Genomic DNA, 22,559 nt, shown 5'->3' with positions numbered 1-22,559 from the left:
ATTTGATGATGAATCCTAGTCACATGCCACCTGAGGCACATTGCCCTCGCACTGAGAAGGACAACAAGAAGAAGAAGAAATGAGAAGAGTTATATTCATAGTTTGTAGTTTATCCAGTCCTTTGGGGTCTCTGATGGAAGGTCACTAGATATATGTTTAATTTTTACTTTTATTAATTATTAATATTATTCAACCTTTGGTGAATGGGTCAAATATATCATGTGAATAAAATTTTGCCCAGATCACTCCTAACTATAGAAAACAGAAGATGTAACAAATTAAAGTAACACTCATCAGTGAAGGCTGCCATCTGTACAACTCAGAATGCTCCTTGGTGCGCCTGTCCCCTTCCAGCAATGCTAAACAGGATTAGTGTTCCGTAGGCATACAGGAAAAGTAGGTCAGTTCAGTAACATTGTTCTCTGTGATGAACTGACAATGTGATTGTAATTGTCTGTTCACAGTCACCTCTCATTCTGAGCTGACTACAGTGATGATGAACCTGGGCTTGTCACAGGACACGTAATAATAACTTAGCTCACTGCACACTTTGTGGGGGAAAACATGTCCAGTTGGGTAAAATAATAATACTTAGCATTTATACAACCAGACAATTTCAAAGGAGCACACTCACATGATATCCTCTGCAGTAAATTAGTATTATCATCCACGTTTCAGAAAAGGAAACTGAGGCACGGAGCAGTTGAAAACTATATTCTGGCTCATTTTTCACAGATACTGCACCCTACTTGCACGACTATGCAAGAACTAGGTAGATTGTTACCATTAACATTCCTGAATGCAGGGGAGGCAGAGGGTCCAGTATATCTGGAAATACTTCACAGTTCCAATGATGAGTAGTCAACCAGATATGTCAGTTAGCATCCATCAACAAAGGCAGAGGGTATATGCTGCACCTCTTCAAGCAGAAGTCAGTGCAGTTGCAAAGGATGGCTCTGTCAACACCTCTCATTAAGGTACTGTGTCTACATTTGCCCTACCCAGACAGAATGTCTCAGATTATAAATACTTACTACACTAGCACATGTCCCCAAGAGCTCTTCCAAGTGTTTTAAAAAATTGCTCCTAATTGACTTAGCCAAGCTAGTGCAGTAAAACAGTGACATCATTGGGACTGGAAATCAGGGCTTTATGGGGCACAGCCCCACACTTGGTGAACTAGACTGAAGATTTCTGAATACAAAAATGTCCCAAAAAGACTGAGGTCACATTGGGGAAACACTTTTTCTTTTCTATAACAAAAAATAAATAATTATTGGGGACAAAGCAGGGCTGGGTGGCGCTCCCTCCTTGCCCCCTGTGGGGGCTGGCTTGGGCCCCACTGCGCCCCCTGGACATTCCTCTGTGCCTCCCTAGAGGGGTGCACCACACAGTTTGGGGACCACAGGTTTAAAAAACCCAACTGCACTAACATTTACTCACACAACATACTAGAGCCCTGCTGTCTGACAATAAGGTATACTGATTTGTACCTCAATTCTGGATATTCAAATCTCGTTATTATCAGAAACACTCTAAGCAAGTCAATTACACTGGCTATGTTCACACATTAGATAAACTCCTGGGGCCTATTTTACTAAGTTTTTACTATCTTGCAGGGAATATAGCACATCCCCACACTGACTTGCCTCTCCTGTTTTATACTTGTCATCTAAGAAAGGAATGCAAGACAAACATCTTACTACAGACTGGGTCTAAACATTGTGTGTTCGTTATGTCATTTTTAGAAAATGATTAAAATATATATGATAATATCTCTTCATGATAATAGAAAACAAGTTCTCCCGAGAAAGGTCCTCAATTGCAACGATGTATATTTTTTGATAACTTTATGTACCCATCTACCTGTCTCTTAGGTATTTACGAAGTACTAGAAACTGCAGTATCTAGGGCCCTGATCATACAAAGCCTTACGAATATGCTTAACTTCACGCACTCTAACGAGTCCTATAGGGTTAAGATAAGCATGTGTGTAAATCTTTGCAGGACTGGGGCTTAGACAACATGCATAGATACCCCTGTGACTGGTGATTAGATTAGTTGACAGAAATTTGAAGAAACAGCGTAGTAATTAAAGCCTAAAAAAGCTTGCCTTGAAAATAGTCTCAATTATAAGATATTCACAATTCTGAAATCCCCCAAAATCTTTATTTTGCAACCATTTCATTGTGATCATCAAACACTGAGCCAGTGCATACACACCAATATATGTGCACTGGTTCTGTAATAGAATATCAGGGTTGGAAGGGCCCTCAGGAGGTCAGCTAGTCCAACCCCCTGCTCAAAACAGGACTAAACCTCAATTATTTTTGGACCCCAAATGGCTGCCTCAAAGACTGAACTCACAACGCTGGGTTTAGCAGGCCAATGCTCAAACCACTGAGCTCTCCCTCCCTTTCTTAGTCTGACAAAGCCTCATAGGCTGCTTTTTCATTGGTTTGGTCTGCAGGCGCTGGAAAATGCTAACACCAGCAGAGCCCTAGGAGGCCACAAAGTAAGCCTTTCCAGATGGGACTACTGTTAAGGTAGGTTTATTTTTCTGCTATAGCAATAAACTTGACAGGATCCTTTTAATCTTAGTCACACAATTCCCCATATGCAACCATGTAGCAGGAGAGTTTGTTTGCTAATATTACCATAAAGAAAATATGCATTTAAATCAACAGGTTACAGTAGCACTAAGTGCAAAACAGGACATCCATGAGCTGAAATAGACTAAACTCATCATCCTCCCTTCGTCTAGTAAACCATTTATATATGGCTTGCAAAGGACCAAATCATTTTCAGGGTTTTAAGTTTATGGATCACATTCATCTCTGGTGTAACTCTAATGACTTCAGAGACAGCAGGGAAGAATCTGACTTCAATGGACCTATGACAATTTATACCAGCTGAAGATTTTCCCCAGTAAATATATTTCCAAACATGAAGTCACATGTTCCTGATCCCCAGGGAACCCGTCAGGAAGGAAAAAGTACAAAGGCAACTCCATGAAGTTCATCTCCTTTCAAAGCTCAGAGGTTTGACAACTCGTAGAGCCCTACCCTCTACAGGAACTCAGGCTCCATCTGTGTAGATCCCAGGATTGTTGTGAATGAAGAATGGCCCTTTCAGGTAGCCCCAGCATCCTGTCTTGTTAAGTGGGAGGTACATCACTGCTGTCCTCTATTCCCAATAACATACTTGAACCCTAGGTGGAAGGCACAGCTGGAGTGACACAGATCATGTTATATCCTGCCCCATGTGTAGCCATGTAGCTGCAGAGAAGAGGCAAAGCCTAGCCCTAAGTCAGGTATAATATAGAAAAAAAATATTTTCCTATCTGAAGTGTGAAAATAAATACAAATATTAATGCCAATAATCCACTGCCCTTGCATCAATAACATGACATTTTTGCTCTTATCCTGCATGATGTGACAGTTAATAATTCTGGGGAGATGAATCATGTACAGCTATTTTGGTAGCATATTTTTAAATAGAAACCTATCTTTAAATTTCTGTAAACGTGGCTGAGTAAATGATGCAAAGCAGCGATTCCATTAGCCATGTGTCTACACACAGAAGATGCACCAGTTTAACTAACAGTGGGGTGCTTCAGCTGTGACAGAATTGCAGCTGCTCTGCAATGATTTATGAATATTGTATGTTGATCTGATTATTGGGATGTGTACTGTATGACTATATTGCTGTAGTTTAATAAGGAACAGAAAGGAGAACAAGTAGAATCATAGATTATTAGGGTTGGAAGGGACCTCAGGAGGTCATCTAGTCCAATCCCCTGCTCAAAACAGGACCTATCCCCAACTAAATCCTCAAACGGCCGCCTCAAGGATTGAATTCACAACCCTGCATTTAGCAGACCAATGCTCAAACCACTGAACTATCCCTCCCCCCTGAGGGTAGGAAGGGAAACAATGGCACAAGATAAATCACCCGTTGGTAAACATACAAGTTGTTAAAAGACAATTCCCAAACTATTAGCTTGGAAGAGTCTACCATGGGGCTCCAGCCAACTGACAAAACTGGTTTTGACAAGCAGGGCCAAGGTCTGGGAAGCAGGAGATCAAACTGTATATGTTTAAAAAGGGATTGCCTCTCTCAAGAGGGGGTGGTTCAGGGCAGGTGGTCAGGTGACCAGACTGAAACATGGGACCCATAGTGGCATAGGAAGAAGTTAGGCCTGCCTATGCTACCATAAGGTGGTAGTAAGCCTTTAGGTAAGAAAGACGTGTGAAGACTGTTGTTTTAAAATCCCTCTTCTCTAAATGTTTTGTTCCTACTGCTAAAATAAACAATACTTTGGCTTTAAAAAGCTTGTCTGATCTCTGTAGAACACAGACTCCCAGAGAAATAAAATATAGGTACAGAAGCCAGTCAGATCCTGCTGCATAAGCAAAGTTGATACACAAAGCCTGGTCTAGGTGTGGGAGATTTGCAGAATTCCACCCCAGGAGAGGTATAGACACAAGGCCTGACACCTATGGGGATGCACTGAGAGAGATCAGAAAGAGGAAAGAAATGCAGCTAGCACCTGTAATTGTGACACCTCTGATTTGGTCACACCAGGGCAACTCTGTGTGTGGACTGTCTTATAATGGTATAGAACTGGGCGAAGTTAAACTAATTTAAACCAATGTAAGAATGTCCATACACAAAGCTGCACTGGTTTAACTAACCTGATGCAATATCTGACCTTTAGTTAAATCAGTGTCATTTTGTGTGTAGATCAGGCAAATGTTTTATTTCAGCTAGCTCTGAAATAAAACCTTGCGTTATGTAATTTATAAATGTGGCTGTCACTTCTCCCTCACTGTTTTGCTCCAAAGAGGCAAAAAGGGGAGGAGGTTGAGCCATAGCATTGTCCAAGCAGTATCACTGAAATGAAGGGTGGCTCAATCTGTCATCTTCAAGAATTCTTTCTTTACTTCACAACATGAAGAGCCAGACTGTGGCTTTCCTTGCTGGGGTGCACATGGGGAGGGAGGAGGAGTACTGGAGCAAGGAACACTTCACACAGTCACAAGCTGCAATTGCAGTCCCTGTACTCTGCTGTTTATTATTATTTTCATTTCCACAGCGAGCTGACTTTTAACCAGCCAGGAGACTGAACAGATTGCATGGCCCACGACAGTGATTTCCCAGTTGACTGTTCTCTTAGACAACTGTCTGCTGGAGCGGAGTATGGGGCCTAACTGGGCAAAGGCAACCCCAGGTGAGTAGAGGGGAAAGGACACAGTTCTGCTCCCAGTAACCTCCCCTGCTAAGACATCAAGTTGTTTTAATTTTGGGGACTTGCCTGGTCTCTCTCTGTCCCCCCATGAGGGATATTAGAGGGAACCCTAGGTCCACAGAAATCTCTTAGTGCAAGGAGCGAGAGAAACCAGGAACCACATCTACATGAGTTGTCTCCCCTGCCAAGCAACTCTCCATAGCACCGCTAACCATCCCCTCCAGCACTGGGCTTCACTGTCCTCAGCACAGCCCTAACAGTATGGAACCTTCATTCATGGTCTCCATTTTACAATGATAGAGATTTCTTCCATGTAATATAAAATTCAAATCAGGTTTGCAAAGTAAATCTCTGAGAAAAATGGGTAACTGTTACAGAACTTCATTAATACTTTGCAATCTTAATTATAATAATTATATTTTTGTAGCTAATATAACCAAACTCTCTGCTTCTGAGTCCCATTAATAAACATTTTGATCCCTCTATTACGAGATTAACAGAATTATAATGCTGAACTTTATACTTAACAAAGGGCACATTCCTAACAAAAATTATGCATTGTTTATTCAAGATATTCATGTACTTTATTGTACATCAGAAAGTGCAGGTCTTTCCAAGACATGACAAATGGAGTAGACAGAACATTAAAGATGAATTGGACCTCTTAGGTTTGATTCACCTCCCTGGATGCAAGGGAAAGCAATTTGCAGCTCCCTACACTCTAGAAGGCAGCTTGACACTCACCCAGTGAAAAGCAATCTGTGGTACTTTTGCTCCCCTCTCCCAGGGCCGCCTCCAGGCACCAGCTTAGCAAGCAGGTGCTTGGGGCAGCTACTCCGGAGAGGGGCGGCATGTCCAGCTATTCAGCGACAATTCGGTGGAAGGTCCCCCACTCCCGGTTGGAGTGAAGGACCTCTTGCTGAATTGCCGCAGATTGCGATCGTGGCTTTTTTTTTTTTTTTGGCTGCTTGGGGCGGCAAAACCCCTGGAGCCGGCCCTGCCCTCTCCTAGAATTCTGCTAGGCAGTAAAGCTTTAAGGACCCTGACACTGCAGAGAGTTACACAAGTACTTAACTTTTATGGACTGAGTAGTCCCATTTGACTGCAATGAGACTATTCACCATGCATGTTAAGCACATGTATAAATCTTTGCAGGGTCAGAACCATAGTTTAAAGTAGGAGGAAAAAGAAGTCTTGCTGAAAAGGTTAAGTAGGGCCCTATGAAATGGACAGAATTGTGGAATCAAAACTCTAACGTTGAATCTCTTCTCTCTCTCTGCTGCAGTCCTGATGCTGGAGGAGCTCTGTGCCCTTCCCTCCCCCGAGCCGCGGGGACGGAGGAGCTCTGCACCTCCCCTTCTGCCCCCCCGATGGCAGACGAGGGTCCAGAGTTAATTTTTTTAAAAATGAAAAAAAAAAACAAAATCAGAAAATAATTCATTAAAAAATCCACAATACTAAAACGGATTTCATAGGGCCCTAGTTATGGGAGAGAGGAAAGCCTCGGGTAACAACAGTAAGATCATGTGATTGCACAGTAAGACATGGATATATCATATTGGTTTCACTGAAAAACACATCTTTTGTTATTTTTACCTTTCATTTCACCTCCATTGCTTGTAGTCAAGGTTATAGAAAGGAGTATTTAGGAAGAATTTAAATAAGTCCAAGCATGTGGCTTGGTGAACAGATTTGAGGAAAGCATTCCAGTCTTGGAGGGCAGTACAGTAAAAGGCACATAGATATGTGTGGTAGAAGGAGATGAAAGAGTATTGGGGCTGGAATGGAGAAGGCACAGAGAGCATGACATCACATAAGAACTTGAAGGCAAGTACTAGGTACATACACTGGCCATGCTGTGGTTTTTCAGGAACCTTAATAAGGAAAGGGTGAAAGCTCCCTCCCATATTCAACGATCTGTTCCCCTGCAGACCCAACCTTTCCCTCTATCAGGTTGGTAGCCGCATATCAGCTCTCCACAGAGGCAGGGAATACAGAAAGCCTCTTATTGGTTCCTCACCTGAGCTACCCTTTTTCTAGTACAAACAAAGGGCCAAATTGTGGCATTCAGGCAATGGTCCACCTTGCACGTGGGGAAGACCTGCATAAACTTAGGGGGATCCTGGGAGCTATTGTGCATTGAGGTTTATGCCTGCACAGCCTGCTCTGTGAAAGATCACAACTGTGATATACCCTTGCACAGAGCCCGCAAGTGGAAGAGGCTCCTTGCGCTGTCCTCACTACATCCTCAGAGGGGCCCATCAAATCTGACCCATACTGTGTGAAGTTGTTCCATGTTAGGAGTTTTTTTACATCTGCCAGCTGCAGGATTTCTTATGCCTTCCTCTGAAGTGCTGGCCAGTGTCAAAGACAAGAGATTGGATTAGATGGATCAAAACTCTGATTCTGTACAGCAATTCTTATGTTGTTTTCTTCATTGAAGTATGCTGTTGAAAGTTCAATTCTAACACTGTGTACAGTGGAATTTATCACTGCTAAGAGCTAAATAAAAAAAAAGCTTTTGGTAACAATTACAATGGACTAATGGAAATTACATATTAAAGTCTGTTTGCACTCAAATATTTTTCAATTACTAATGCAAAGAAAGAGTAAAAGATCAAAGGTGGAGCTTAATACAAATGCAGATATCTCAATTAAGATAAAGGAAAACAATAAAGCATCTTTTATCTACCCCTTAATCTCTGGAGTCAATTCAAGAAAAGTAATTAAAAGCTTCCTCACAGATAAGTGATAAACTTCTTTATTCAATGAGCTCAACATATAAACATTCATAGGTCTGTGCTGATATCACGCTTATTATTAATTGTATTAAAACATAATATTGTGCAATACTACCAAGAAGGCAGTGATTTGAAAAACCAAAACAGTTGTAGTAACTAAGGCCCAAAATTATGAATTATTACTATTTAAGAATTGCTCAGGTATCAGTGCTGTTTAGGAAAGACTGGACAGAGAACTGAGAGAAAAAACTTTAAAAATTGATATTAAATATGAAGTTACTATATGTCAGATAGAGTAGTGAAAAATAGGGAACTAGATGGAATCTAATATTATGATTAAATGAAGTTATATGTATAAAAGGGAAGTCAACTAAGTGATTCAGCTTTGGGCAATACACTGTAAACTTTAATGACAGGCTTACCTTACTAATCCTATTAGGGAAAGAAACAGGTTGCATTCATATTGATTTCTTTTCGTAGTGACAAAGTGAAGAAGTAAGGCTAATATTTGCAATAAAGCATGCTCATGCTATCATGTTAGTGAAACACAGTTGGCTGAAAGAGGCAGTAAATAAAAGGAACTGTAACCAAAGTAGTGTATTTACAAGGGCATTTGATCAAAGAGTGGAATAATTGGAAAGGCAGCTATTTGATTAATAATACACAGACTCAGCTTAGCCATACATAGAAGATTTATACACCTGTCTGGCTGAGCCTGTTGGGTATAGTTGTCTGCTGTTTTTGCCAGTTCAGGCTCGCTGGCGCCCTCTGGCATTGAGGTTGAAGATGTGGTTGCAATTGCTGGTGCTGGTGCTGGTTGCTGTTCCAGTTCCGGGCCTGGGACTGGAGGCGCTGTGGCTGTTTCAGTTGTTAGCAGGGGATCTGGGTCCACTACCTCTGTCTGGGTCTCTGTAACATAGACGGGGTCCTGTCGGACGGCTTCAGGAACAGGAATGGGTCGGGAAGCTTGCCTGGTTTGGCTGCATGTAACCATTCCCGCTTTCTTGGCCCGCTTCACGGTTGGCCAAGTCTTTCCCCAGTAGCACGGGGATGGAATAATTGTCATAGACTGCAAAGTCCACATTCTGACCAGCCTTTGTGATGGACAGGCAGTTCAGCTTTAGGCAAGTCTACAGCTTGTGACATGAAGGGTAAATGGTCACTTTGGCGTTTTGGGTTGCATGAGTTTGGGGTCCATGAAGGCACTCGGTGGATAGCTGACACTTGTGCTCCGTGTCTCTCCACGCGGTAACTTTTTTGCCCGCTCTCAAATTTTCCCTTCCTCCAAGGGTATCTTGAGAGGCATCTGGCCTGGGGATCTTTGTGTGATGGTGGTGTAATGATTGCACTCGGTTGGGGTTCTTGGGCAGTTGGCCTTTATATGTCCCAGTTCATTAACTTAAAGCATCTTCCAGCTGACTGGTCACTGCGGTCGAGGTGGGTTACTGGAGGACTGGTGAGGTGGAAGATATAGAGCTCTGTGGCTTTCCTTGGGTTTGTAGGTGGGGTCTTTGGCCTCCTCGGTTGTAGGTTTATTGTCGGTGTGTCCCTGGGGTATTTGTTCCCCTGACAGTAGCTTTTCTTTTTTTGTTACTTCCATTCATTTGGCTCAATCTCTCCCACCTCGATACCGTTTTGGGTTTCCCATCTAGATGTACCTCTTATTTCCTTAGGAACACCATCTAAAGAACTGCTCCATTTGTATCAGGAGATGCAGCTCGTCCATATTTAAACTCTTGTTTCTGATATCCAGGCTTCATAATTCTTTGCAATGTGGTAGGCGTGTCGGGAGAATGACCTCTGGTTTTCATTTTGGTTTGAACCGCAGACGGCATGTTCAGGGTTTTCCCCATTCTGTATCTGGCCTTGGTTTGAAAAAGTTTATAATCGTTTATTTTCCTTAGGCGTTTCAGCCGCCACCTCTGCTAAGGGTCCACTGAGCGTCGGCCTCATTTTCTCCATGTATGGTCTTCCAGAGATGCTGTACCAAGGCAGGCCTTTTAAACTTTTCTAGAGAAGGCCTCATGTCATCACCTGCCTTATAGTGGGAAATTTTTTGTGTGTGGAACAATCTTGTGCGAAGGGTTGTTAGGACTGGCTGGAGCATGCTGCGCTGCTCTGCGCCAAGTCCATTTCATACTTTCTTCTACTTTTTACCCTCTCTTCACTCTGTTTTGTGTTTTTTCAGTTCTTCTTTGTTGTTTTTCCATTCTTGTTGGTGTTTCTCCTCTCGGGTCGTTGGTAGGGTTGCATCTTTGCTTCTTGTTCTCTTTTATGGGCTTGCGTCTTTCGCTGCTTGTTCTACTTTTGTAGGCTGCCAGTTTGATGTTTTCTTCCTTTCTTTCAGCTCCACTCTTTTTTCTTTTTCCTTTGTCGCCCTGTGGTCTGCGTCTTTGATTTGCCCTCTGCATTCGTTTTGCCCTGGAAGGCATGGTTCCTGTTTTTTGGTGTTGGAGTGCACCTGGTGTTTATGGCTTAACTGCTGTCTCTCTTGTGTCTAACTGGGGTTTGCCTAGGCAACACTGCCTTTTTTTCCTTCTGCTTCTAGCTAATTTTAATGTAAAATAAACCAAAAACCACTTTATTTGCATGTCGTGTTCTGCTGGGGTACTTGACTCACAGCTGGAGTTCTAGTTGTTTAACAAACAGACCTTGTCAAAACTTAAGCTCCTTGCCTTAGGCAAATCTCTGTTGCAGCCAGACGGAGCCAGAGAGCAGAAAAAAATTTCTCTGGCTGTAGCTTTAAAAAAAACAAACTCTTTCTCTCTGCTTAAAGCCCTAAGCAGAGAAAAGAAAAATAAATCTTACTGGCTTTTGGATTTCGATCTTTATCCCACTTGCCGAACCTATGGATAAGGTATAATTCCCAAATCTAACCTAGCGTCCAACAATTTGGGTACTGCATGAATCCTCTAAGCTAATTCACCAGCTTAGATCCTGTACCGCGCTGCAACCAACCTGGAATTCCGTGCCCTGGTACACTCTGGTCCCCAAACTTCCCTGGGGACCCAACGATCAGAAGTGCCTTGAGTCTCACAACACAGGGAAATAACACTTCCCTTCCCCCTTTTTTACGCATCCTCCCAGGGCTTTCCCTCCCTGGGTTACCTCTTGAAGATTACTGTACTATAAACTCCTTGAATTACAAACAGAGAGGACAATTCACCTTCCCCCCTCCATTCTTTTCCCCCCTTTCCAGTCTTCCCTGAAGCAGAGAGAAGTAATCTGCGCACAGAAGATTCCTTAATCCCTTGAGCCCTCAACTATGAAAGAACTCAAACAGGTCTTAAAAAGAAAGCTTTTAATAAAAAGAAAGAAAAGACATTAAAATCGTCTCTGTAACCAAGATGAAAAATTTACAGAGTCTGTAAACTTATAAAAATGAAATAACAAGCCTTATTCAGAAAAATACAAGTAACATTTTCCAGCAACTACACCACTTGCAAATACCATGAAAACAATGTAAAAGGCCTATCACTTGTCTTTCTACTGTACTTCAACATTGGAACAGATAGATTAGAGAGCCTGGAGATAGATTGGTCATCCCCCTCAGAGCCTAGAGGCACACTGACTCACGAACAAGGACCCACACCCAAAACTTTCCTCCCTTGAGATTTAAAAGTATCTTGTTTCCTGATTGGTCCTCTGGTCAGGTGTTGTTTGTTAACCCTTTACAGGTGAAAGAGACATTAACCCTTAGCTATCTGTTTATGACAGCAGCTATTTGATTAATAATACACAGACTCAGCCTAGCCATACATAGAAGATTTATACACCTGTTCTGGCCTGCTGGAGGACAACAGTTTTTGACATGACTTTGCATTGTATAATGGACTGTTGAAACAAGTTTAAAGAGCATCAAAGAATATGAAGGAACTCTTTATAAATTATATGAACTATAAACTGGACATTTCAACAGCTAGCAAAGTGTTGATGGAGAAACTGCAACTTGAGCAAGAATAACAGCAAAATTAGCCAGGGGATGCACTGCAGAGGGGCTCACGGAAAGTGACTTGCAGAGGAGATAAGTTGCTGACCACGTCATCCCAACAGCAACGGCCTAACTTATCATACACAAGCCGGTGTGACAAGATGTGTTGCACAAAGAGTCTGGAAAATTCCAGTCCTAGCAGCAAAAACTCTAAAGGTGATGTCCAATCAGGGAACAAGACATAATTATTATGTCATAATTAGTTATTATTCATATTTATTATATTTATTATTAAATAAATACGAACAAATAAATAAATAATAAATATTATAATATTATAAATAATATTTATTTATCAATCATAATTATTATGTCATAATAATCATTTTGGTTGAATATTCTGAATCTTTGGCGGAAGTATGGGTCACCAGCTGATTGAGCCAAGCTAGCACCTCCAAGAAGAGAAACCAACTTGGACCCACCTCTAAGAAATGGGATAAAACGGCCTATCTCCTTCAGTACATTACTTCCTGAAAGTATGGGCATCTGGAAGGGTGAAGACTGAGGTCCTGGGCCAGTCACCTGAGAGTCCTCCTGGTGACATCAAATACCTATCTTGGACAGACATCTTTAATTGTCTCTATTTTCTAGCAATTCAAATTGCCCACTAGCACACTGGGAACAGACAATAGTTGTTTCTGTCTTTGCAACACCTATATTTGCAGCGTCAACTCCTGCTGTGAACAATAACTGAGCTGAAAGCTGATGGCTGAGCAAAGATGCAGGCTTCTCTCGGGTGACAACAAAAATCAGTAAACTGACCACTTCCTGAAACAGGGTACCTAACTAATAAGGGAATAGTACATGCATGTATGTATGTGCTTTAAAGACTGTCACCGCATTACAGTATGTGTCCTTATTTTGTAATGGATCCCAATCAAGATTGTTGTAAAGTAGTTTTGAAACTGAATAAGTTACTGTTGTTAACTAAGATTATAGAAAACTGCATATATTTCTACCAGAGTTACTGCCTTCCAAGTTCTAGGCGCATACAAATATAAAACAGAACAAGTATATAAGCCTCTTGAATTGCACTCTTTCTATATAGTCTGTCATAAATGTAGGGGTTTATATTAAATAGTTCGGAGTGTTAGTCAGATCCTGGGGCTCGTATAATTTGTGGGGAAGTAGGTTAAGAGGCTTGACTATTAGAAATCTATTGGGAAGAAGACCTTGGTGAACTGGCATGTAAGTAATTGAACAAACTGTCTTATGCATTACTTTTGGATTTTCTTCCCCTCTGTTGTGTTGGCAACACCAGAATTAATAACCAGTTTGACACAAATGAGGCCCTATCTGAGGGACTCTGAGTCAAAAATCAATACAAAGTCACCTTTCCAAGATAGTGGGTAAGTACAAGTGTTATTTTCTATTGCACTTGTGAGATTTGATTCTGAAAACCAGAATGGTTATATCAACCAATTTTCTAGTTTGTAAAAAGAACAGGAGTACTTGTGGCACCTTAGAAACTAACAAATTTATTTGAGCATAAGCTTTCGTGAGCTACAGCCCACTTCTTCAGATGCATGTAGTGGAAAATACAGTAGGAAGATATATATACACAGAGGACATGAAACAATGGGTGTTACCATACACACTATAAAGAGAGTGATCAGTTAAGGTGAGCTATTATCAGCAGGAGAGAAAAAGAACTATTTGTAGTGGTAATGAAAATGGCTGATTTCCAACAATTGACAAGGAGATGTAAGGAACTGTAGGGGGGTGGGGGGAATAAGCATGGGGAAATAGTTTTACTTTGTGTAATGGCCCATTCACTCTCAGTCTTTATTCAAGCCTAGTTTGATGGTGTCCAATTTGCAAATTAATTCCAATTCAGCAGTCTCTCGTTGGAGTCTCTTTTTGAAGTTTTTTTGTTGTAATATTGCGACTTTTAGGTCTGTAATCGAGCGGCCAAGGAGATTGACGTGTTCTCCAATTGGTTTTTGAATGTTATAATTCTTGATGTCTGATTTGTGGCCATTTATTCTTTTACGCAGAGACTGTCCGGTCTGGTCAATGTACATGGCAGAGGGGCAATGCTGGCACATGATGGCATATATCACATTGGTAGATGTGCAGGTGAATGAGCCCCTGATGGCATGGCTGACGTGCGTGGCTGATAGTCACTTAACTAAGGTTTGTTTTTATACCATACATTTCTTACACAGCATTACACACAAAATCCAAACGTTCAGTGTGTCAAGGTGGATATCACAATTCCTGTATTTTTTTTCTATTTAAGGTAGTAATAACTCTTCAGACTCAAGTTCAGCAGAATATATAAGCAGAATACTCACAACTCTAGTCTGCACAAAACCAGGAAAATCCCTCCATAATCATTTTACATGGCCTTACATAATGTAAATGTAACCTCAAGGGATAGCAACTTCTTCCTGGTTGGTAGGCTCTCCAGTTCATTTTTTTTTTAACTGTACCTCCTAGTTCGGAACAATATATAATTCAGCCCTTGGTAATTAGAAAATAATTTCCAGTTGACAAGTCAATTGCTGAAATTTTTAATATGTCATAGGAACAATACCGCACTGAGAACAATATATCAGCCTTACAATGAGATGTGAACACCTACCAGCCTAAAAACAAAATCTACTTGCCTATTCTTTACCATGATGATGGTTAAAGTGAGAAAGCTTATAAAATATTTCTCACAAAATCTAGTTGAGTAGAATTTTGCTGATCTGGTCTACATTGTACCCTACTGTTTAACAACATTAATAATTAGGAAACTATATCAATTATTCTAATTATTATGTTGGGTAACCACCTTTTTAAATCCTATATCTTTTCAACAGTTTTTATAAACAGCCTAGGAATCTTTTTTCTTTTTTCTTTTTTAAGCAGGAAAACATACATGGCCTGTTACCCTATATCATTTGTTTAAATCCAAAAACCTATTTAGTGACTACACCTCAAAGCTTTCCATCCAAAGTCCTCTTAACTGCCTCATTAACCACTTACATTTCTACTGTCTATTCTACTGTTGAGTTTGAAAGTTTGTTCCATATTTCATCACCCTTTTCATAAAGAGATTCTGCCTGAATTTATATATTTTATATATGTCTCTCTCCTTAACCTTACTTGCTAGAATCTCTTATTTTAAATTTTACCATCACAAACAGTTTCAATCTGTTTTTTTCCTTCAGTCTTCCAGTCAGCAACATTCCTCTTTCTAACCTCCAACACTCTTCTTAGGGCCTGTTCTTTGTTGCCTGTGTGTTGTGTAATCATTTCCACCAGAGCAAAGTGAACACACAATACTCCCAGACCAGAATGGCAATGTTTTACATCTATTTTGTATATGTTTTGCATTGATATAAACTACTAACATATGGTGCAGAACAAGAATGAATAAGGCCACCTATTTTCTACCCTGTGGATGGCAGATGTGCTGGCTAATTTTCCTTCACAATTACATAACTGATAGCACAGACACCCTGAGTTATAAAGATTGCCCTCTATTGCACCAATTCAGTCTCTGCAATGTCTATTCTAGAATGCAGATGAGATGGCACATTTTCACACGATATTTGAAAACCAGATTACTTTTCAGTTACAGTACAGTTTCAGGAACAGTAATCTCAAGAGCTAAAATGAAACCTCTCATTAGTATAACATACTATGCCCATCAGTGCATAATACACTTGACTTGGTGCTTCCAAGAAAGCGCAGTATGTACCACAGAAATCCAAGGGTTCACACTCTCTATTACATAGTTTCATTGTTTAAGGTTTTTATTTGTATTACTTAGGGCAGAGAAGGGGGTGGCACTGTTGATGTACATATGAGACTCCATCATGCAAATGGTGGGCGGTTAAACATTAAAAGGGAAACTGCAAATAAGAATTGTTAACTTGTTAATGATAATCTTGCATCCATTTAGAAAAACACACACCTGCAATTCTCAGAATCCTCATTAATTACAATCTTTGTTTTATTTGCATTCAGGTTTTTTCTACCATGGGTTTGACTGTGGCAAATTAGGCACAACTCTGTATAGGTGTGCAAGGGAGCCACACTGCTCCAGAAGAAGCACTTGGGAAATGCTGTCCACCATACCTCCTTTAGCTCCACAGCTGTACAGGGATATACCACCCTTTTAAAGCATGCAGCATATTCTGCACCCCACTCCTATTCCTTTAAGATAAGTTGCTCCTGTATCCAGTTCATTTTGAAACTCTGGGGAAGAGAGTGATCCTTGGAGAACATGAGTCTGAACAAGTTTCATAGCTTTAGTTATACATTTAATTTAAATTTATAGTCTGAAGTAAAAACCATATGAATCAAGTAGTTCTGGACCAGCTCTAGAATCCATATCATTCTCTGTTCCTCGTTGTACTGTAAATTTATCTGAAGTGCTAGTAAAATCAATTGTATTTCTAGGTATTACTAGCGCATTTTAGCAACATATTAAATATCTATACACAGCAGTTTTAAGGCTATGACAATTGGGTAATGAAACAGAATTATAGCCATTCTTTTCAGTGTTTATCATTCATACTCAAGTATCAGAGGGGTAGCCGTGTTAGTCTGGATCTGTAAAAGCAGCAAAGAATCCTGTGGCATCTTATAGACTAACAGATGTTTTGGAGCATGAGCTTTCATGGGTGAACACCCACTTTGTCAGATGCATGTAGTGGAAATTTCCAGGGGCAGGTATATATATGCAAGCAAGCTAGAGACAACGAGGTTAGTTCAATCAGGGAGGATGAGGCCCTGTTCTAGCAGCTTGAGGTGTTGAAACCAAGGGAGAGAAACTGTTTTGTAGTTGGCAAGCCATTCACAGTCTTGGTTTAATCCTGAGTGATGGTGTAAATTGTCTGCAGGATGAACTGCAGCTCAGCAATTTCTCTTTGAAGTCTGGTCCTGAAGTTTTTTGCTGCAGGCATGGCGCACCTTAAGTCTGCTGTAGTGTTGGCCGGGAGGGTTGATGCTGGGTCTCCTACAGGTGTTTGATATATTGCCATTCCTTAATATTCTGATTATGTTGTCCATTTATCCTTTTCCGTAGAGACTGTCCAGTTTGGCCAATGTACTAGCAGAGGGGCATCTGCTGGGCATATGATTGGCCGTATATTACATACTGGACGTGCAGGCTGAAATGAACCTTTGTGATGTGTTGTGGCTGATCTGGTTAGGTCCTTGTGATGGTGTCGCTGGATTGTAGATATGGGGCAGTGGCATCAGGTTTGTTGCATGGATGGTTCCTGAGGCTAGATCTATGGGTGGTGTGCCGTTACTGGCGAGATGTTTCAGGTGGGAGGTTGTCTATGGGCGGGGAGACTGGCTGCCATCCAAGGCCTGTGGAAAGTGTGGGGTCATTGTCCAGGCATGGGTTGTAATCCTTGATGATGTTGTGGAAGGGTTTTAGCTGGGGACTCTGTATGTGCTCGGCAGTGGAGGTCCTGTTGGTTTGTTTCTTGGGTTTGTCTTGGCAGTAGGAAGCTTTCTGGTACACGTCTGGCTCTGTTGATCTGTTTCCTTATTTTCGTGCGAGTATTGTAGTTTTGAGAATGCTACAATACCCGCAACAGGAAATAAGGGAAACGATAACAAGCCAGACGCTGATTACCCAGAAGCCCATCCTACTGCAAGACAAACCCAAGACAGAGGGGGTTAGCCGTTGTTTAGTCTGGATCTGTAAAAGCAGCAAAGAAGTCCTGTGGCACCTTATAGACTAATAGACGTTTTGAGGCATGACTTTCGATGGTGAATACGCGCTTCGTCAGATGCTTGTAGTGGAATTTCCAGGGGCAGGACATATATCATGCAAGCCAAGCTAGAGTAACGAGCTGGTTAGTTCATCAGGAGGACGGGCGTTTTACGCAGTTGAGGTGTGAAAACCAAGGGAGGGAGGAGAAGAGAAGAGAAACTGCTGAGCTTCAGTTCATCTGCAAATTTGACACCATCCAGCTCAGGATAAAACAAAGACTGTGATGGGCTTGCCAACTACAAAAACAATTTCTCCTCCCTTTTGTTTTCACATCTCAAATGCTGAACAGGGCCTCATCCCCCTGACGAACTAAACCTCGTTATCTCTAGCCTGCTTCTTGCTTGCATATGTATACCTGCCTCTGGAAATTTCCACTATATGCATCTGACAAAGTGGGTATTCACCCACGAAAGCTCATGCTCCAAAACGTCTGTTAGTCTATAAGGTGCCACAGGATTCTTTGCTATTCATACTCAAGCACATCCTTACTTCATAGTGTATATTAAACTCTTCCTATCAACTAATCTGAAATAAAGATTTCAAGAAGCCTTAGCCTGTCCTCCTCCCACACATCAATTGAGAGCAGGATGTGGTCCACAGAGTGTATGCTGAACTTAATTTTTAGTATGTTCTCTTAATTGCTGTGTTTTAATAAAGAGAAATTACTAAAGGCCCAAACCTTGCTCATAGCTAATAAAAAAATTAGCTCCTTTTTGACCTGAGTAGCTAGCCAAATTTCAGGGCTCTGGGGATGTTCCAGTTGGAAGCTGAAATTGAAGTCCTCTAGTATTGTAAGAATTTGCAGGATTAGAACTGAGAACATGGAGGTTCTGGGTTGCTGATGCCTCCACATGATATAGAAGGCTTTGACTAAGCTCCTGAGGGAGGACCCCGAGGCTGGATATACCTCAGCAGGAAATACTGCCCAGCAGAACCTGAGTGGCAGCTCCTCGCAGCCCACTGATTGGCCAGCACCAGTACTTAAGCCAGGAAGCCATGACAGGGAGTTATCAGAGCAATAGCATAGATTGCCTGCCTGTATCCTTCCTCCACTCGCTTCAGACCCTGTCTGAGAGACCTCAGACTCTGGTCTCTGATTCTGCCTGTCTCCTGATGCCTGGCTCTTGGTTTTCTCTCTGGCCTGTCTCAGAAGCCAACCTGCTTGTACCCGACCCCTGCTCTGACCACTAGGTATGACCACCCATATCGCAGTTGTGACAGTTTACTCAGACCACCCTTCGCTCCCACACCTTTCCCCAAAAGCCATCCAACCCCTTCACGGACATTAGAGGGGCAGGACGCCTTCCAACCAGCAGCCCCATGAGGGCCAGGGACGCACAGGACCAAGTCACCCGTCTGCCAGCAGAGAAGCTCACATTGCAGACCCATGTTATGCCGTGTGGATTGGAAGCACAAGACCTGTGCAAGCAAGTAACCAAGTTGCGGGCTCAAGTGGCACAGCTCACTGCTGGAGCATGGCCTCTACGCAAGCAACTTGCATGCTCGCAGAGAGAAGTGCTGTCACTACGGGCCCAGACCATGCATCACTGGAACCAGTTCCTGTGGTGCCACTACCTGAACAATTCAACAGGGATCATCGTAAATTCTGTGTTTTCCTGAACAAGTGCAGGCTGCTCTTCCTGCTCTGCTCTCAAACATACTCCCCAGGCCAGACTAAGGTGCAGCTCTCAGCCTGCTCTCTGGCGAGGCGCTCAGCTGGGCTTCCCCCCTGTTGGAGCAGAACAGTGCCATGCTCTCTCACTGGGATGCCTTCTTACAAGCCTTTGTAACTCTCTTTGATGACCAGCATCACACCCATTCTGCAGAGGCTGCCCTCCGGAAGCCTCGCCAGGAACAAGAGCTGGCCACCTCTTATGCCATCCATTTCCGACAGCTTGTAGCTGATGCTGGGTGGAATGAGGCAGCCCAACTTAACCAGTTCTCCTGGGGGCTCAGTGATGAAGTACAAGATGAGCTGGCCCACATTGAAAACCCACCCAGGCACCTTTATTGACCTCACCCTGTGCATAACTCTTGGCTGTATGAATGAAAAGAAGAAAAGAGTGGTGGCTTCACACCCCGCTGCTCACCCTCCATGCCACGGCCGGTAGAACTGAGCCCCGAACCCACGCAAGTCAACCTGGGCAGCTGAATCTCTGTTTGTATTGTGGGGGACCAGGACATGCCCTTGCCTCCTGTCCAGATCAGAAGACCTCAGGAAATGGACGAGCCCTGGCCCAGTACGGGAGTATGACTTGGATACCACCAGAGCTCCATGTTCCAGAACCACCCCCTGCCTTCAAGTAGAACCAGAGTGTCTCCTCACATCTCCAGTCGCTGCTGGAATGAGCAATGATAGACTCTTGGGCTTCTGCCAATTTTATAGATGCTGAGGCATCCAAAACCCTGCAGATGCTGAGGCATCCAAAACCCTGCAGATCCCCCTCTGGCTGAATTCCACGTGAATCCGTGGAAATGATTGATGGGTCACCGCTCTTGTCTGAACAGGAGACTCAGAAAACCATCCCCTTAGAGGCCAGAGTGGAAGGGCACCAAGAAACGATATGCTTCAACGTGATCCATTCACTGTTCTTCCAGATAATTCTTGGCATTCCTTGGTTGGAACAGCATGATTCATATATCTCCTGGTGGTGAAGGAGCATTAGCTTATCCTTTGAACACTGTCAGAAAGTGACTCCAACAAAGCAACCAACCCTAGGTGACCTGTTTCCGAGGCCCCAGGATAGGACGAGACCCTCAGAAACAGAACCCTGGATGGCAGGGGCTAGCTAGACGGGAGTAGCTCCAGGCCAGAACCTCAACTTCTCTGACAAATACTGTGGCTACTTGGTTGGGTTCAGGAAGAAGACTGCAGACTTACTACTGCCACATAGAGACTATGACTGCCCAACGGACCTACAGCCGAGGGCCAAAGTGCCCTACAGATGGATATACTCCGTGTCTGAACCAGAGCTGGAGGTGCTACATAGGTATAAACTGAACCCATAACAAACTTTAACCAAACTCACAATACCACTCAATTATGCCTCTGTCAAATATGAAACAATATTGGAAAAATAAAAATAAAAAAACAGTACTGCAAAAACTTTTGCCAAACACTGCCATGCTAGCTTACAAAAGTGAAAAACATCCCAGTCTCAAGTACTGTGCAAAATAAAGCAGGCCACACACACTAGGGTCCCAAACTTACTGCAAATTAATTCAGTTGGAGTGCCTTATTGACTTCAGTGGGAGCTAACCACAGTTCCAAATGATGTTTACCTCATTCACCATAATGAAAACTAGAAGTTACTAGTACTTCAAGCCAACTTGACATTTGTATACCAGCAATTTCAAAATTCATACAGAAATATTAAGTATGTGCCTATATCCCTGAACAACATGAAAAGTTAGCGGTTACATAATGCTGCATATTTTTAAGTTACTGAGAACAAAAATAGTTATGGACAAAAACAGTGCCAGATTTTGATATCCTTTGATATTCTTACTCAGAAAGAATACCACTTTACTTCAAAAGCAGTACATGGATTTTAATGGAACTTCATATACTTCAATGTGAGTAAAGTTCTGGAATCTGACCCTCCACTGCCCCCAGTGAAATGGAAAGGTAACTTGATCAATTAGGTTATAATTATGTAGTATAAAGTAAGGCATCATAGAAACTGTAACAAAAACTAGTACAAGCCTACTGACATCACAGCATTCCACTTTAAATGACTTATATGTTGGCTCCATCACTACAGGTTTGTTTGGATCTTTTTTTTTAAACAATATCTGATTCAATGTGCGTGTTTTTTCCTCAACCTTCTTCCTTTACATGCTTCAAAGGGTAAATTCCTGAGAGAGCTTTTTATGCTGGTTCCTATTGTTTCATACTTAAGTTAAAAAAAAAATGTTTAATCTGAACACCAAGACCTTGTGAATTTGTAAAATTCAGAACTCCTAAACCTCTCAGATGTTGCCAATGTAAACTACCTAAAGTGCAGAGAATTAACTACACTTTATCCTCTCTATGACTGAACGTGGTATAGTATCTCAAAAATACGCAGTAGGGAGGCCTCTAAAATCCCAGAAATTAGAACTCAGAATTTCCAAAGGGGCCTGAGGGCATTAGGCATCCAAATCTCAATCTTCTGAATATCCATCCCAACACAGAATGTTAAATCACCTCACTCTCAGCATCATAGGACACCAAAAAAATAAAACCGGCACATTTGACAAATAAATTTGTACGTGGTCATCCTCCTGCTCCTTATTTCAGATACTGTATTAGTATACTATTTGTTCCTTTATTTGCTGTAACAAACTTTTAGACAGATTACACTGAAGTTTAATAAACACTCTTGCAACTGGGCCAGATCTTCACCTTGTGTAAATCTGCACAGTTCCATTGTCTTCAATGTTGCTACCCCAATTTATATCTGCTGACGATTTACATTGTCTAGAAAAAACAGACCTCTTAACAGTTAGACACAATTCTAATGGATAAATGGATCAACACTTTGTCTTGTCATATATAATCCATTCATATTTCTCAAGTGTTGAAGTCAGTTGGCTTGGAGATGGTGTAAGTACATTTTGGGACTCTGTGAAAGGCTAACAGATGCATTGGCTGCTAGGAAACTGGGATCTGGGTGGGTGGATGTGGCAGCCCAGCACACAGCCCCTCACCTCAATTTCCCGTCTTGGATCCCCAAATAAATGTCACACTGGATTTTTCCAGTCCAGTCACAACAACCCTTGTTAGGGTAGCAAAGTTCAAAACTAAACACAGTCCAGCCAGGTACAATACAAATACCCGTGGTATGGTCGGAGTCCTTTTTTCCT

The 22,559-nt window shown here is 42.0% G+C and overlaps 1 protein-coding gene across 3 annotated transcripts in view; it reads right to left on the bottom strand.

The window, feature by feature from the left end:
* The window catches only part of NPAS2 (neuronal PAS domain protein 2), a 157,566-nt gene that overhangs the window by 97,472 nt on the left and 37,535 nt on the right, over nt 1-22,559 (bottom strand). The window lies entirely within an intron of this gene.

The sequence above is a fragment of the Chelonoidis abingdonii genome, chromosome 1 (assembly GCF_003597395.2).
Source record: "Chelonoidis abingdonii isolate Lonesome George chromosome 1, CheloAbing_2.0, whole genome shotgun sequence".
Classification (NCBI taxonomy): Eukaryota; Metazoa; Chordata; order Testudines; family Testudinidae; genus Chelonoidis; species Chelonoidis abingdonii.
Note: the sequence above shows the minus strand (reverse complement) of the source record. Positions and strands in the feature narration are given on the sequence as shown.